Genomic DNA, 11,057 nt, shown 5'->3' on the forward strand with positions numbered 1-11,057 from the left:
TTTTTTCCCTTCTTTCCCCCTCCCTCCTTTCTCCCTCCCTCCTTTCCTTCCTTCCTTCCTTCCTTCCTTCCTTCCTTCCTTCCTTCCTTCCTTCCTTTCTTCCTTCCTTTTTTTATGGATTGAAAGCATGGTTTAATTGGCATGAGAGATTTCCTAGTGAGCTACTGATGGAGATTTTCACCTCTTCTGCAATTTATACTCCTAGAGGCTTGCCTAGAGTACTGAGAAGTTAATTGACTTCCCCAGGGCCACATAGTCAGGGTGTGTCTGAGTGGGAATAAACACAGATCTTCTTGACTTTGACTTCAACTATCCATTTTGGATTCATGGTGCCCATGCAGTCTGGCATAGTGAAAAGAATACTGAACTCAGATTTAGTATGTCCACATTCTAGTCCTGGCCCTACCACTAAACCTCACTCTCCTCATCTGTCAAATGTGGAAGCTGGAACAGATGTTGCTTTCAGCTCTAAAGTGTACCTAGGTAACAGAGTGGATAAAACACGAGACTTGAAGTAAGGATGACTCATCTTCCTGAATTCAAATCTTGCCTCAGACATGGGGTCCTGGGCAAGTTGCTTAACCTTGTTTGCCTCAATTTCTTCATTTGTAACATGAGCTGAAAAAGGACATGGTAAATCACTCCAATACCTTTGCCAGGGAAACCCCAAATGAGTTCACAAAGAGTTAGACAATGACAAAAAATGACTAAAGCAGCTCTAAAAGCCAATGGCTTTAGCAATCTAGTTGACTCTTTCTTCTATTCTACATCCATGCAATATTGATATTAGGAGTCAATGGCTTGTACCCATAAGACTATGTGGCTATAGATACTGAACGACAAAAGGTGGGGTAGAAAGGATTTTACTGGAAGGAAGGAAACCATAGACTCTGGAGGAAACAAGACTATGAAATTTGGACTGCAGACTCGGGGTTTAATTACTAGGAGGCGTGAAAAGCCAAGTAACAGACCACCATTCTCGAGATGCCTTGTGTGGCACACTAAGGCCATGGCTTGTTTACATGCCTTCCAAGTGGGGGTGGGGGGAATCTATTTTCAAATTCACTCATTGTCAGGATGTTTAATCACAGCTGTGGCAGTTCATTAAGCCACTGCATGTCCCTCCATTTAAGCAAATTGTGCTACTCTTTACATTGAAAAGACCCAAGATGACTTCTCTACTAGGTACCCAGAAGAAAGTCAGAATCTCCTGGGGGTTGGAGTAGATGGAGACTGATGAGGATCAATGACATGGGAAGGGGCCTTTGCCTGAGTAAGGCCTTTGGAAATTAAAAAAAAAATCTCAAGCTCACAGGCAGAGGGCTGAAAACTTTCCAGGGCAGCCCCACCCACCTAAATAGCCATTCAGAACTTGGTTCCCTCCATTAACGTTCTTTCATGGCTAGGAAATAACTCTAGAGGTCCCGACCCATGGAAAAAATGTGAGTAAGAATGAGGCAAGTCTATGCACCAAGATCCCACCCTTTTCCCTGTGGAATCTCTTATGGCCAGTCCTTTATCCAGGTCTCACCATGAAGAACTGTTAAGTCTTATAAATCTTGCTCCAAATGCTTTTGGATGCCCTGCCCTTCTTCCCTAAAAGCTGTGTATGAGTTTCATTGAGCCCTGAGGCTCTTGGATGAAGGTCGTCTCCCAGGAAATGGAGGCCACGTCATAGAGCAGCCCTGGTGGTGACTCACAAGGAGATTACTTAGATACAAAGGGAAATGGAGGCCCAGTGAGATCCCACCTTGGAGTGAGTTGTCTGACTGCATTCTTAGAAGATAAATCAAGTGCCACCCCAAGAAAAAATGAAATGGCAGGCTCTAAAATCCTTTTATTAATAGGGAGGCAGAGTTGCTTCCAACTGTGTTGAGTGTGGTGCTGTAACTAGTCTTTCCTTTCACTGGGTTCAGTTGGATTCCATGATTATCAAACCTCCAGGAGGATCCCAAATGGTTTGGACTTTTGACTGTAAGCCAATCTGTGGCAACAGCACCTCCATGGCACAAAGCAAATTCTTTGGAAGGCACATCCTGCTTGGCCCTGCTGACTAAGTAATTGAGGAAATGTCAATCCACCTGTATTACCTCCACTACTAACCCAAGCCTATGGTCAGAAACTTCTGTATTTTGGCATCATCCATCAGCATTCTATGGGTATATACACCACTTATCTCTAAGTCCATTAGAGGCAGCTAGGTGGTACAATGGACAGAATATTGGACTTGACTTCAAATCTGGCCTTGGACACTTATTACTTGTCACTTAATTTCTACCTGCCTCAACTTCCTCAGCTGTAAAATTGGGATGATAAATGTATATGCCTCCCAGGGTTGTAAGGATCAAATGAGATAATTCTAAAGTGAATTTCAAACCTTAAAGAATTCTATTAATGATACTTCTTACTACTACAAATATTTCGTCTTTTGCTTAATCTACTTTGAAAATTTAAAAAATCAGACCTCTGATTTCACAGGAATAGCAAATTCCATTTGAGAAAATTCCCTCTCACAACAAAAAGACTTCACCTCTGCACTTCCTAGGCTTCCATAGCTCCCTGGCAAGACTGACCCTTGGAGCAACTTGCCTAGGTTATCCAAACCAGATGTGGCAGGGGCAGATCTGCAGCCTGGTATTCCTCCCTCTCAGGCCCAGCTTCTATCCATAATGCATTGCTTCCTCTCTGCAGCTGGATAGGATAGATTAAATGGATCTCCCTAAGAAGCAGTCATAAAATGTGCATGGCACCCATTACTTTTCCCTCTTCATAAACTGTCAGGTCATAGGCATGTAGATTTAGAACTGGAAGGATGCTTAGAGCCCATTGAGGCTCTAAGTTACAGCAAGCCTACGACTTAGAAGGTAATCTTTTTATTTTCAGATGAGAAAAGTGAGGCTCAGAGAGCTTGAATGCCTTACTCAGAATCACCAGGAAATATCTGAGGTAGGGCTCCATGTTGAGGGCTATCTCCTCTGCGTCACCTTGGCCTTCTGTTTACCTCTGTTTACAGTGGAAAGAGGTGGATGAACTAATTTGCAGCTCCAGGCACTGCACGGTTGGATGAGGACTGAGCCTGGTGTGTGTGTGTGTGTGTGTGTGTGTGTGACTTAGACATAGAAGGCATCCATGTCGGGGGGGGGGGTTCACTGCAAGGATCCGCAGGCAATGCTCTGTGACCCCCTGACACGCCAATGTGGCAGCCTTCAATCTTCCCACTCTGGCCAGGAGCAATAGTCTTTCCCTTCTTGCCTTAAACATTCTTTTCCCCCTCTCTATGCAGGCAAAACAGAGCCTGGACATAGGCTCATGTTGCTATGTGCTCAGGCTGTAACCAAAACAAAGTCTCAGTGGAAAAGACATTTGAGGAAATCACTGCATTGTCCTAATGACAGGGACAAGAAGTGAGGTTTGTCAGCTCAGCTGTTAACCAGGTCACCTTAAAGACCCCAGGTTAGCAGGAACAGAGACATCTGCTATTAAAATGGGAACAAGTTCAAAATAAACTGCAGTGACCCCAATCCCATAAATCCTGGCCCCTGAGGTCCTTGGTTCAGGATGAGAGTTCAGTCACTTAGAGGAAGGAGTATCCAGAGCTGCTTGATTCCTTGGGGGCAAGAGGCCAGAAAGATCATCCTTCTTAGAGGTTTCAGAACAACTGCTCATGGTCCCCAAGAGCCTGATACCATCTGGCTACTCTAACATCATATCACATTACTGCTTAAGACAATCTCCCTGGTTAAGCCCAAATGAATATATTTACTGGCAGCTGTGGGCAACGTAGTTGTTACCATATTGAAGTATTATAAATGATAGCACAGGGGCAGCTAGGTGGTGCAGTGAATAGAGCACAGGCCTTGGAGTCAGAAAGACCTGAGTTCAAATCTGGCCTCAGACACTTAACAGAAAAACTAGCAGTGTGACCTTGGGCAGGTTACTTAACACAAATTGCCCTCCAAAAAGCAAATAAATAAATGATAGCCCTTATGCTTATAATTCCTCATGCCATCGGCCATCCTTGCCAACTGCTTTAACGGTCTCCCTGGGAAGCCTTCCCCAACTTTGTAAGGCCACCTGACTAATCACTCCTTTCCTGTGTCTGCTCACTAAATCAGTTCCATCCAATTCACTTCTATCCAATTCAACTCAACATCTGTTGTTCACTTACAATATACAAATCACTTTGCTAGGCAATAGGGAAGGTATGAGAATCAAAGGGTTAGCATCTTCTTCCTCTTGAAGAGACTTTGTCTTAATGAGCCTCAGCTCCCCACCCAATCATGTAGACTATATTCAACCATTGGAAAGTCTGTCCTATAAACAAAAGGGATAGACTTTCTTCATCACATCCTCTGTCTCCTAATAAACCCACCCGATGGGTCCAGGGAAAATGACATAAGGCTAAAATTTAGTTCTTGTCTAGTGTCTCCCCAAAAGGGAAAAGGAAGTGGGGATGGAAAGGTATTCACTGAACAGTATAAATCAGATATGAGACACCTATTCATTTCCTTTACACAATGGACCCAGAAGCAAACATTAACAGGGAAAAAGAAACTGAAAAAAGAAACAACTGTAAGACAATGATTGTTATACTCCCCCAGAAACTTAGGACATTTTGCACTTCAGCTCAACTCTGCAAAGTCTGAACATTGACTCCAGGGTCATTTCTCCAAGAAAATGGAACCAGGGATTGGGCTCATCCCCCTACTAGTAATCTTCTCCCCTAAGAAACACAGCTCTAAGGGTGTGTCCTGCAGTGCAGATGGTACGACTGAGGACCCAATATCTCCTGACCTCACCAATTCAACAGATTCCCTCTAAACCTGAATACTTTCATCACCCTCTTAACCTTAATATGTTTATCTCAAGACTTATAGTTGATCATCTACCATATGGCTTCTAAAACTGAGTAGGTAGGAAATAGTATTTGTTATGTGGGCTGGAGCTCTGTGAGGGGGAAGGATATCAGGGAAATTAATGTAAAACATAAGACATCAATAAAAACTTATCCAAAAATACAGTTCAAGACAAAGAAATTAGAAAGAGGCCCAAAATTCATAGACTAGTGTTGCATGTAAATCATGAACTATTTCTTTGAGAGGATTTGGAAGACTTCTAGGGCTGTATCAACAGAGGAAGATACATAGACACTTACTACTACCGTGTTTCCCCGAAAATAAGACCTATCCCGAAAATAAGCCCTCCCCTTACTGTTCCTCTAAAATAAGCCCTGCCCCAAAAGTAAGCCCTCTGGTGTTTTTCTTTCCAAACAAAATAATAAGACAGTGTCTTATTGTCAGGGAAACACGGTACCTATAGTACATTATGAATTGGTACTACCTTCAGTCTTCAAGTGTCTCTTCTTGGCAAATAAACCAAGTGACCATTAGCTAAGGAAGAATTTAGGTTCTCTTGACTCTACATTTTTCCCCCAAATCTCCCCATTTTGAAGATTTCTATGTGTCATTTCTATAGGTTGGGGATATTAGAATGGCAAACAATCTCTTTTCATATTTATTCTTTCTTTCACTATGGTTTTGATTTTGAACTGAAATGATTTCTATATCAGTCACCATTTTTCCGCATTTGGAATTCAGTTATTTTGTTCTTTTTGTTATATCATTTGTCATTTACCTTATCCTGTGTATTCCCAATCTTCTTCAATAAAGGGTTAATAGGGTCAGAGACAAGATGGCAGCGTAGAAACAGGACTTCTGAGTGGTTCCCACTCCCACTTCTGCCAATTCATGTAAAAAAAATGACTCTAAACAAGCTTTGGAGCTACAGAACCCACAAAATGACAGAGAGAAGCTAACTTCCCAGTGACGACAGTCTGGCAGGCCAGCAGGAAGGGGCCAGCCCAGTGCTTTGGGAGCTGAGAAAAGCCCTGAATGAGCCAGAGGTTTTAGTCTAAGGGTGAACACAACCAGCCACCAGCTGGAGGGACTTCACATCACCAGAAGCTGTGGTGGTTTCTAGAATTATCAACCCATAAATGCCAAAGACAAAGTGAGAGGTCAGTGTAGACTTTGCTAGAACTGGGAGTTCAGTAGTGCAGTCTTGCCTTTGGCCCCATGGAGAGTCTGTGGCTGCATGGCCTCATGGATGCTTCAGATCTCCTGGCCTGCAGATTTAAGGGGAATCAAGTGATGAATCAGAGGGATAACTACTCTTGCTTTAACCTGCTTGGATCTGGATCACTGTCTAGGGTGGTGGGGGGGTGTGACCAGTTTGCCAGAGTTTGTGGAGACTTCAGAAAGGGCACCCAACTAATAACTCCAGAAGCTGAGAAAACCCCAGAATTTGGGAAAAAAGCTCCCCTTTCTGGTAGCAGAGCTCCACTGTGGCAAAAATATCAAAAGTCAAGTAATTGACTGGCAACTTGAGCAAACAAAGGAAGCAAAGCAAGCACAGCAATCTGACTTTATACTCCTATTTGGGGGACAAAAAGGATCAAAGCATGGAACAGGAGGAAGACAATAAAGTAAAATCTCCTGCATCAATAGCTTCCAAGAAAAAAAATATGAGCTGGTTACAGGCAATAGAGAAGCTTAAGAAGGTTTTTGAAAACCAAATAAGATAAGTGGAGGAAAAATTGGGAAGAGAAATGAGAATGATGCAAGAAAATTATGAAATAAGATTCAACAACTTGACTGAAGAAAATAACACCTTAAAAATAGATTAACTCAAATATCAAAAGAGGCTCAAAAAGCCAATGAGGAGAAGAATTCCTTAAAAGTTGAATTTTCCAGAAAGAAAAAGAATCCAAAATGCTCACTGAAGAGAACCATTCCTTGAGAATTGGTTTGGAGCAAATGGAAGCTAGTAACTTTTTGAGAAACCAAGATACTATTAAACAGATCAAAACAAATGAAAAAAAATAGAAGGCAATGTGAAATATCTCAATGGGAAAACCACTGACCTGGAAAATACATCCAGGAGAGAAAATTTAAAAATTATTGGACTACCTGAAAGCCATGATCAAAAAAAAAACCCTAGAAATCATGCGTCAACAAATTCTCAAGGAAAAACTTTTTGAAACCAGGGGGCAAAATAGAGGTTGAAAGAATCCACTGAGCACCTCCTGAAAAAGATCCCCAAAAGAAAACTCCTAGGAATATTATAGCCAAGTTTCCAAGTTCCCAGATCAAGGAGAAAATATTACAAGCAGCCAGGAAGAAACAATTTGAATACTGTGGAAACACAATGAGGATAACATGGGATCTGGCAGCTTCTACACTGACGTGTCAAAGGGCTTGGAATATGATATTCCAGAGGTCAAAGCAGCTGGGATTAAAAGCAAGTGTCACCTACCCAGCAAAACTGAGAATTATGTTTCAGGGGAAAATGTTGTCATTCAATGAAATAGAGGACTTTAAAGCATTTACGAGGAAAAAAAACAGAGTTGAATAGAAAAAGTGACATTCAGATACAACAAGCAAGGGAAGCATGAGAAGGTAAACTAGAAAATGAAATCATCAGAAATATATCAAAGTTGAACTATTTACAAAGAAAATTTATAATTGTAACTTACCAAACCTTTCTCAGTATGAGAAGAGTTGAAGGGAATATAAATGCATATATATATATATATATATATGCATACATATATACGTCTATATAAGAGGACATATGGTCATATGAATACATATGTGATTACCATTATTATTATTATTATTTATTGTACATGTAATTGGGAAATAAGATATACAGGCACTGTGTCATAGAGATCCACTGTGCCCTACTGGAAAGTAAGAGGGTGTATGGGGAAATATATGGGAGAGAGAAGATTGGGGGATGGGATATTCAGTGAAATAGCTGTTTTGGTGTGGTGGATAGGGGAAAAATGGGGTGAAAATCTGCAACTCAAAATCTTGCAGAAAGGAAACTAAAAATAAACCCAAAATTTCATTAAAAAAAAGAAAGGGTTCATGATTTATTTACAAGGACCTTCTGACTAGTCTACGAATTTTGGGCCTCTTTTTAATTACTTTGTCTTGGACTGTATTTTTAAAAGTTTTTTTATTGATGTCTTATGTTTTACATTAATTTCCCTGATGTCCCTCCCCTCCCAAAGCTCCACCCCATTTAAAAAATATTATTTTTAAAGAGAAGAAAAAGAAGAAAAAATAAGCAGAACTGATAAGTACATTAAAAAAAAAATCACCCAAAATATGCAACATCCATGGGCCTCCTCCATCCAGGAATGGGACAGTTGGAAGCATCTTGTCCTCTCCCGTCAGGACCATATTTTCTCACATGTTTTTTTTTTCATTCTTCACCCATTTCTCTATAGTTATTGAAGGCACTGAGTCTCCTTGTATATGTCGCTGAGTTTGGGAGGAGGCCAAGAAGATTTCATAGAACTGTCTCTCTCTTCATTCACAGCAAAAGGTTTTAACACCAGTGCCATTCTCCTTTTCTGTAGGTGTTTTGCTTATGTGCATAAGGATGGGAATGAGAAATGAGAGGCTCATGAAATGCTATTTCTTATTGCATTTGTGTAACCTAGATGTGTCAAACACACTCTCAAGTGATGCCTAAACAAAATTAAAATATCATTGAGAAACATTTAACAAACCAAATAAAAATATAAGAGAACAGAAAATTAATCTGTGGTTTGCTAATTCAATGACTGTCTGGCAAGGATCCTTAGGCACTGTTTAGTGGCCCCCAATCCTATGTCACTTCAATACCACAGATCTACTCACTGAATTCATCCTAGCCCATTTTACTTCTCTTTGGAGATCTTAAACTCAAGTTGGTGAACTCAATTCTTTTTGATAACAGTATTTCAATAAATTGTTTCTTTTTAAAATACCATATCTATGTGACTTTATGCATTTTTTTTTATCTTGGAAGGGCCCTACACTTCATCAGCTTGCCAAAGGGGTCCAGAATACAACACACAAACATACACACACACACACACACACACACACGATCCTTGCAGTATGACATGTTGCCTCTCTAAGGAGAAATCAATAATAACTTACATTTCCGTAGTACTTACCAAGCACTATGCTAAGTGTATTACAATTATTATCTCATTTTATCTTCACAACACTCCTTATATCACTTCCCAACACAACTTATATCAGTCTGTGCTATAGGTTGTGTTCATTATTATAATGAATATTAAATACATTATGTAGATGAGGAAACTGTTACAAATTAAGTGACTCGTCCAGATTCACATAACTTGTAAGTATCTAGGAGCAGATTTGAACTCAGATCTTCCTGACTTCAGGCCCTGTGCTCTCTACCACAATCATAGATCTTTCTTCTATTTAATTAAACCTGATTTTTATCTTCTGATTCCATTGGGAATAGGAAGCTGATATTGATATAACTGGAGTCCTCTTGCAATTGGCAAACTGTTGTTCATCGGGCAAAGATCTCACATTTACGTTATTTCAAAATGTCAGCCGTTTGAAGATCTGTGCTTCTACTATTATCGTCCTGCCTCTACCATTGCATAATAACTCCATGACTATAACCCCCAAGTGATACAAAAAAAAAACATCCTTTTGAGGTCAGCCTGTCAGGAATCATTGCTTACACAGTTGGATGGTCCTCAGACAGGGAGATCCTGCCAGATCGTGGCCATCCAGGTCCCCACCTGAAGCTTACACCGATTGGTGGGACCAACAGGACTTTCACTCCATAGGCCTAAATTTCAAGAACCACTTGCTGAAAAAGCTCTGAGGCAGAATTTTCCTGGAGAGCACTCGGAGTGTCAAGTCCTAGGACGAGAGTGATGGAAGGTCTAACAATTGTGTGATTCTTAGTCTCTCTTTCCCTTTTATCTGTTGTGTTGTCAGCAACACTAGAAAGGATGACAAAGACCTGAGTGTTATTTTGTATTTGTCTTTGTTTCACTTGTTGAAATGGCCAACACATTTGTCACCCTGTGGGACACTGCTGGAGAAGAGCCCTTGGTGCATAGCTAGGCTAAAGCTTCACTCAAAACCTTTCCAACTTGATGGAACCTGCCAGAGCATCTGTGTAGCTTTTGTGGACTTTGAGGACCCAGGGTCATGGGAAAGCATTTGATTCAAGATTTTGATAATAGAGAGGTATCTGTTTTCCATATATTTGAGAGAGCAGTCTAATTGCTAGGAGAAAAAAGGGGGGATATCTCATATGGAGATAAAAGAGAGAACAATGTTGACTACCACCTATTGGTATACTTTCTCAGCTCTACAAAGAATTTATGTGAATCATCTAGAGAAATATTTGGGGTGATCTTCATGGGAATGGAGATGGGGTTAGCCAATTTAAAATATGAGGGGAGAGAAAAGAGTGAAGAAACAGTTTCAATGAGAGACGGGGGGAAGAGAGAGCGGGAGAGGAGAGTCATGTCTATCAAATAGAGGCAAAAAGAACTTGACTTTTATCCCTGGCAAAATTCTAGAGTGTATCACTAAAAGAAAGATTAGCAAGTAACTTGAAAGGAAACAGTGATCACTTAGAAGTAGTATGGCTTCTTCAGGATCAGGTCATGTGAGACTAACCTTATTAACTTTGTAGAAAGTTATTAGGAGCCAGTTACAGGGGAATATTCCAGACCTAGCACACTGATGTTTTAGCCAAGTGTTCACCAAAGTCTCTTATACAAGGCTTATGGACAAGATGAAGAGATGTGGGAAGAAGGATGGTATAGTTGGGTGAATTTCTGTTCCTATTGTTCAGTCATTCAGTCACATCTGAGTCTTTGTGACACCCCCAAATTAAGTTAAACCAAAATATTTCTATTATCTGAAGAGAAACCAGAGCATGAATGGGCTTAGAAATGGTTCAATACTGAACTCTGTGACTAATCATAAAGTAATTGATGTTCTAAGGAAGGATGGATTAGACAGAGGTTCCAAGGATCTGGGGTTGGGCAATGGCAGGGAGGCTAGCATGCTTATCACAATTTACATGTCACAAAGTTGGGAGAGAGAAGTAAAACAATGGATGTCAGAGATAGGATCCAAATATACACAGAGACAGATATAGGTGAATAGAAAGAAAGAAAGAAAGAAAGAAAGAAAGAAAGAAAGAAAGAAAGA

This window comes from Petaurus breviceps, unplaced genomic scaffold (genome assembly GCF_028583685.1).
Source record: "Petaurus breviceps papuanus isolate PSGF00001 unplaced genomic scaffold, PetGlider_PUasm1.0 173, whole genome shotgun sequence".
Lineage (NCBI taxonomy): Eukaryota > Metazoa > Chordata > Mammalia > Diprotodontia > Petauridae > Petaurus > Petaurus breviceps.